Source organism: Coptis chinensis, chromosome 9 (assembly GCF_015680905.1).
Source record: "Coptis chinensis isolate HL-2020 chromosome 9, ASM1568090v1, whole genome shotgun sequence".
Classification (NCBI taxonomy): domain Eukaryota; kingdom Viridiplantae; phylum Streptophyta; class Magnoliopsida; order Ranunculales; family Ranunculaceae; genus Coptis; species Coptis chinensis.
The window spans coordinates 31,479,426-31,487,046 of NC_141464.1; positions in this window are offsets into that span (position 1 = coordinate 31,479,426).

Below are 7,621 nucleotides of genomic sequence, written 5' to 3' on the forward strand. Positions count from 1 at the left end.
TGTAGAATAAGTACTCTAGCCTAGATTTCAGAAACTTACTGCTAACAATCATAGATACTCATGTAATATATTTATAGATAGATGCAAATATTATTATCTACATATTAACCTAAGTTTCTAAAAATTATTCTAATGCAAAAGCTACGTGAGACTTCTAAATTGTTAAGAGCATAGAGAAAGAAAACAATACCAATATTTCTAAGTGTATAACATAATTTATTTATTTATATTTTTGAATTTTTGAAATTTTAACTAGAAAACAAGTGCATATTATACATATCTATATCCTAACAGATGCCTTAATTACACGTGTTTCTATGCCCACCCCTAAACAAGAAGCATGCTTTGTCCTCAAAGTATTTAAATAAAGAGGGTAGAAAAATACCATGGAAACGCGTGAAATTCTGGAACATCTGCAAAACAAGGTTAAAACATACTAATATAAAAACTGACGCAACTCTATAAGAGTTCCACCCATTATGGGGTGAACAAAATTAAATTGCTTGGGACTTAAGCAGATACTAAATGGAATTAAAAACTTACCTTATCTCCCGGACAAGCATATTATCTACCCAATAGCACCATGGGTCTTGTATTTCAGCGGGCCTGGCAAGTCCAAGAACAAATGCTAGCAAGAACCATAAGCGGTTCCCAGCCTACATGTGTGATCGCCTCGCGAGACCAAGCACCATAAGTAATGCTTTGGAACAAATTTTTGAAAGACTGTTCCGGTATTATTGTAGGAGATGTCATCTCGAAACTACGCTCTGGAACAGCTGCAAATGACCCAGGAACAACCCGCAGAAAACTGGAAATTTTCTGGTTTACGGAAGTCAAAGCTAGCGAAGACTCCACTTTAGCGCAGCTTGAGCCGCTCAGTGCTAAATTTCAGAAAAATGTGTAGGGCGCAGGTGCACTCTACTTGGGGCGCCGGTGCGCTCCGAGGTGCTGATGGTTGAAAATTGAGACGAACAACGGGAAACGTGGGAGTGAAAGGTGAGTGATGGAAGTTAGGTGTAGTGTGGGTTGTGAGTGTAGGATGAATGAAGTTTATATAGGTTTTAAGTTGCTAAAACGAATCGGGAAGTTGCCAAAAAGCTTTTCCGACAATTTCCGGAAATACTAAAATTTCCAAACCTGAAAACGGAAACAACTCATATTCTTAATTCTAAAACAACCCTAATATCTTTTAGGTTGAATTTAGGATAGAACCTACCTATTTTATCGAGATTTCATCCTACCATGCTATTTATTCATAGATATGCCTATTCGGCAATATTCTCACCCTGACTCCGAAATAACTTAAAAAAAAAGGAGGTCATATAAAAATCATGCTGGACTACATAATACCACCCCCAAACAATTTGGGAAAGTGGGATCAACATTAAACAACCACACACAATGAAAATAACCACATTATATTAATATTGTCATTCAAACAACATTTCACTACAAAAGTCAAAATTAACAACGGAATTTAACAACGTAACATCCTATCTACTAAATATAATAAACAACAACATCAAAACAACAAACAAGAAGAAATCTAGCTACTCTTCAAGGGAGCGAGGTAGGGGTAAGAATAGGAATTTGAGTGATCAATAATAGAAAAACCAACACCCCACCCCCAAACAAATTTTTGAAAACAGGTTTGTAAAAATTTGTTTTAAAACGTGGGTCTTTTAAAGTCAGATTCCCGAGACTTGCTAGATTACTATTTTTATAGCTTTAAACTTTTTTACTTTTTATGAATTAGGTTTAATATAAAGGAAAACAATAAGTAGTAAAGACATAATTCACACCATAAAGAAACATGACTCAAAAACCAAGAAAACATGCAAGAGTGGAAAATGTGAATTATGTGAAACGTGGACTTAGGATCCGAAACTTACAGCCACACACTCCATAGGGAGGGCCCGGTTACCTGAATGGTGCATTCACCAATATATGGAAATGAAAGGAAATACACCAAACACAAAAATTGAGTTGTTTATAGTCAGATACTCGAGACTTTATCTAAACATATGTATGAATATGCAGTTTATCATATATCAACAACCGAAATAGTTGTGGATCGTTCCATAAATAAATATCAAAGAAAACATATCCAAACACAATCAAGCACCAAGATTTCCTACGACGCAGCCTAGTGGAATGAAAGCGAAGTCGGATAGCCCTATAACATAACCGAGCATGCACCTTATGTTTCATTTTTGAATGAGAGGGTGTCCTAGTGAATAAGTGTGGAAAAGTGAATGGTTGTGGAAAATATGGTGGATTGGGATAAGTTTTAGAGGGAAAGCATGGAAAAAATGAGGATGTGGGTTTAGCACAAAACTCATTCATGGTGTAGTTAGGGAATGTCTCAAGTCTAAAAATGAAGGTGTCAAGTGGTTTATCCTTGGGAAGTGTTTGTTTACTAGGTGGATTTAAAAAATCATGAAGCACAGGAGAAACTAAAGGATCGAGTGCAAACTCGAGGTTCCTTTGAAAAGGTAGAGGGTGGGGAATATTGGTGATGGAAGGTGAATGATTCTCAGCTAGAGCTCTCAAGTCCATATCATCAGAAATCTTGATATATGCAAGACATTCCTCAATAGGTGGGTCAAAAGGATCACTGGGATAGAGATTGAAAAATTCATCTTCCGTAATAGCATCAAGGGATGAATGGTTGTTGGCAAAGGGGGACTCGCGAAGTGGTAAAGAAGCGGTGCAAAAGAGTTGCAGGAATTCTTCTTCGATTTCGTCTACTACCAGGGAGTCATTGTTAAAGTCGGAATTTCCGAAGGAAAGGAATTTGTTAATCTGTTTCTCTGGAAACATGTTTTTGAAGTAATCTTGAGCTAAGCTCTCAATCATGCTAACCTCTCCATTTGTAGATGAATCGGGATATTGTATCCTCATTTTGAAAACATTTACCTCAACAGAAAGATGGCCAAAGGACAAGGACATCGAACCATCGCGGCAGTTTATGAGCGTGTTGGCAGTAGCCAAGAAGGGATGCCTTAAAATGATAGGTACAGAGTCGTTAGTGACTTCTGTGTCGAGGATAACTAAGTAATTTGGGTAGTAAAAATTTAGGACTTTAACCAAAGACATTTTCAAGCACACCCTTAGGATACTTAATAGACCGATCGACTAATTGCAATGTCATTTTAGTAGGTTGCATCTCCTCTAGACCTATTTGTTTATACAAATAAAAGCGGGGAGTAAGTTAACACTAGCCCCCGGTCTAGTAAGCGGGTCGTCGTGTGAGAATCTCCTATGGTGTATTATGCGATGGGGCGACCGGGGTCCTTGTACTTAACAATTCCATTATTTTTAGGATAAAGTTGGGAATTGTTCAGGTTAGAAAAAGCGTCTTTAGGTATGTTGGTCTTCGCCTAGTAGTGCACAACTCCTTAAGAAACTTAAGCGTGGTTAGGTAACTTTTTATAGCCGAGAAAAGGAAGGTTTATCGTTAGATTTTTGAAAACGCGTTCCTAATCTCCTCAAAGTTAGTATCCCCGGTTAGCATGGCTAATTTCGAGGGAACGGTGGTTTCACTCTATATTTAGCGTATGGCTCGACTTGATGTGTAACCTTGGCTTTGTTTCTTAGGTTGTGGTTTAACCGGTACCCTCTACGGTGGTAGGTTCTTGAGTTTCAATTTTGGTATCTAGTTCGATATCGGTGTGTAGAGTCTTGATGGGGTAACTATAGGCATAGTTACTTTGTTATCAACCACTCTTCGAGCGAAGAGTGGTGATGGCATTTAGCTTCACCTACGGTTATAGTTTCCGTACTAGTATTACCGTTTACCTCAAAGGCTGTGTTTCTTTGTTCTAGGGTTGGGTATCGCTTGGCACGGAAACACGCCTTTTGGTTGGGCTTTCTCTTGGGCTAACTATTGGTTTAAATTATTAGCGGATTGTAGAATGTGTTGGTTAGATTGAGCCATGGTTTGGAAAAGTTGTTGGCTCACTTGTATGAAGGTGTCAAGGCGATCGGTTATTGTGGGTGTAGTAGTCACGGGTGGTGGTTGGAACTATCTCTCGTTGATTATTTATGGGCGGATTGTGATAGTTATTATTTACCTAACGATACCTCTATTAGCATTATAATTATTATAACTACATTGACCTTGTGCTTGACCTTGTCGAGGTTAAGCTTTGGTTGTTATAATTATTATAATTACCCCCGATCATGTCCTTGTTGTGGTGGAGCTTGGTTATAGCGTGCGTTGGCCTAACATATTGATTATTGTACCACGTAGGTGTGACTTGTTGGTTATTTCTCCAACCGGTTGGGATTTTGTCTCAAAGGGCGTTAGGTTCACTATTAATGGAACAAGAATGTTCATAGGCTATATAGGACAGTGGGAGTCGGGATGCTCAGGACTCCAACAGAAACTACATGGATTTGAATTTACATTCATGACGGGGATAGGCTTTTGTTGTACAGAAATGGCCTCTACCTTTTTTGTGAGGGATTCAATTAGAGTTTTAAGCTCAGGATCTGATTTAACCTCAAACATACTGGTAGCCTTAACTGTTGAAGAAGAACTAGCGGAGCGGGAGTAATCGTCACTACCCCCCCAATTATTATTACGCTTAGTCTGATCTTCCAAAAATTTATATGCCTCTGAGGCTCCTTTACTTAGGAAACTACCCCCATTCATTATGTCTAGGACTTCTTTATAGTGGTGTAGAAGTCCTTTGAAAAAGACACGAACTAACGTGTCTTTTGCTAGGTGATGGTGTGGACACTCTATAAGGAGATCGGTGAAATGATTCCAAGCCTCTGAAAATGATTCATGAGGATTCTATCGAAAGAAGTGAATCTTGAAAAGCATTTCATCCGTCTTTAGGGGTGGGTGAAAATGTTCCATAAACAGCTGAACAAGTTTGGCCCACGAGTCCACAGAATTAGGCGTTTGGGCAGTTAACGAAGACGCCGCCTTATCAGCTAAGGTGAAAGGGAATACCCTCAATTTAATTTGTTCCGCACCAACCGTAGGATGGTGGAATGTTGTAAGGACTTGCTCAATCCTACGCATGTGCTGATAAGGTTTTTCATGGTCTAAACCATGAAAAATGGGTAACAAATTAAATATATTTGGGGGGATGCGGAAATCCCCCACTGGGTCTGCTAGAACGATGCAAGATTTAGGGCTATCGCTCAAGGCTTTATAAAAGTCAGATAGAGGAGTCTCTCTTTCTTCAGCCATAATATCAGGTGGTATGTGTGAAATAGTAGCTAGAGGTGTAGTGGGTGGGAAACTAGATAGACTTGTTTGTTGACGTTGCCGTGTAATTACGTTAGTTGTTTTCTTGACCGGACCTTAATCTCATGCAAAACTAAGTCGAACTTAACTAAACATGCAACATTCCAAACAATTACGATATACTAGTAGAAACCTCTAAGCGGAGATGCGAGGTGTGGAAGAAAGGAATACCTGATTGCGTCCTTGCCCGGCTTATGAATAGCGTCTTGTTTACGCGTGTTGGTGTATATAACAAGTTAAAAACTGAAAAACTTGAAAAATCAAAGTTGAAACAAAACCGTGGAAATCCGGCAAATTTCAGCTTAGGTGGTCGCTCGCTTTGAAGCGTGATCGCTCTGTGTAACTTCAAGTTATAGTGTTTTGTATGGTCGCTTTCGATATGGGGGTGGGTCGCTCAAGGTTCAGCGTTTGAAGCGCAGTGCTTCGCTTTGGGAGCGTGGTCGCTCGTGTAATTTTAAGCGGAACTTTTCAATCTTTGAAAGCGGACAACCACGGTATGAATCAAACAAGGGTGGGTGGGTTTAATGGGACTTAAAAATGACTAATTATACTATGAAAACAATGCTAAAGTGAAACTAAGATGGCAGCGACACCATTTGATAAACATATGAATATAGTTTACCTACGAAATGAACGATGGTTTCTCAAAACGTAAGTAAACTTAAAACTTATTACGAGTCTATATTTATCAAAGATTCTACTCTCAATTCTATCGAAATAGAGTGGAGTAACAAATTCGTTCCACTCCTAGTTCTCTAGCATGAAATGATTTCATAGTTTAACTAATCGGTCTTAAGTCTAATGAGAGTTTTACGAGGGGGAATTATACTACGATGCAACTACCCACAAGATACAAACTATAATTGATTCAACTACGGAAATACTACGTTGATTCTATAGTAAGGAATTAGGGGGGATTGATTCCACCTTAACTCAACTTAACTCACTAACGACGAATTGTCGTAATCCGAATTGAACTGCTATACAGAACAATTGGTTCTTCCTAATCGCTAATTACACATGACATTTCTACCAATTCATAAGTAGCATGTGACCGATTAAACCCATTCTCATGGCGAATTAATCGTTTCTAGAGTGGAATAGAAATTAAGCTTTCTACGATAATCAGAATCAAGCTTTCATCAAGGCTTCTCAACCCCCTCTAATGGAGGTTTAGCCGAGAATCATTCCGCAATCATTTCCATATGAATCTAAACTAAACATAATATCAAGATTCGAAATTTACTAATCTAAATTAAACAATAATTAAATTCTAATTAACAACTAAGAAATGGTAACCAACAATAATTAAAACTAGATCTAATAGATTGAAATAACAAAAATCGAAATGACAAGAATAATAACTATTTTATTTATCTAATGAATGATATTCAATGATTCAAGAAATTAATCTAAAACAAGAAATGAAATTCTAAACTAAGTTTTAAAACTCATTAATGGAGGCTAACTAATCTAATTCTAATCTAGGTCTAACTATCTACCATTAACAAAGAGCTAAGCTTTTGTTTTTATACTTTCAGATACAAAAATCGTGCATGGGCTTGGAGCCATGTTTTGGGCCAGAGAATCAGGCTCAAAACCCAATTTCTTTAGTCCAAAATGGGCTATTCAGCTGTAGTTGGCTTCAACAAACGTTTCGTCCACTTCTGCTCCTCTAATTAGGTCAAGGCTTGGGCCATTGGAAAGATCTTTCCGAGCCGGTCGTTTTGACATAAGGTAGGCCCAATTCCGAGGTCTGAGTCCAAAGATATGGTCTTCGGAAGTTCTACTGACTTTGTGTGTTGTTTCTGCCCGCGTTGACTTTGACTTTTCAGCTTTGACCGGGCTTTAGAAAGGCTTTGTCTTCTTGAATCAAGGCCTTTAATCACAGAACTCCTTAGCGATCAACCATTGCTCCTTTATCTCACTAAAGTGGCACATTTCTGCACATAATGGACTTTGAAGCCTGAAATGCATAAAAACACGTAATCAGTATTAACTCTTACTTATTATTCACATAAGTGGTCTAAAAGTATGATTATTAAGGGGTTAAAACTACAGTTTTGGGCTCTTATCAGCAAACCAATTCAACCTCACAAGTATGAGGTGTACCTCCTTTTTCACTGTGTCCTGTAGCACTGGAACACTGTACGAGCAAAGTTCTAGATCCTACACAACAACTAGTAGTATCCTGCAAAATATCAAAAGAATTAGTATTACTCAAGGGGCGGGCGCACTTAGAAAGCACTGGAATAGAGCGCGGGGCGCGCTCTCTGTGTAATTTGTAGAGAAACAAGAGGAGGGCGCGGGTTGTGCTCTCTATATGGTAAAATAGGGGGCGTGCGCGCTCTAAGT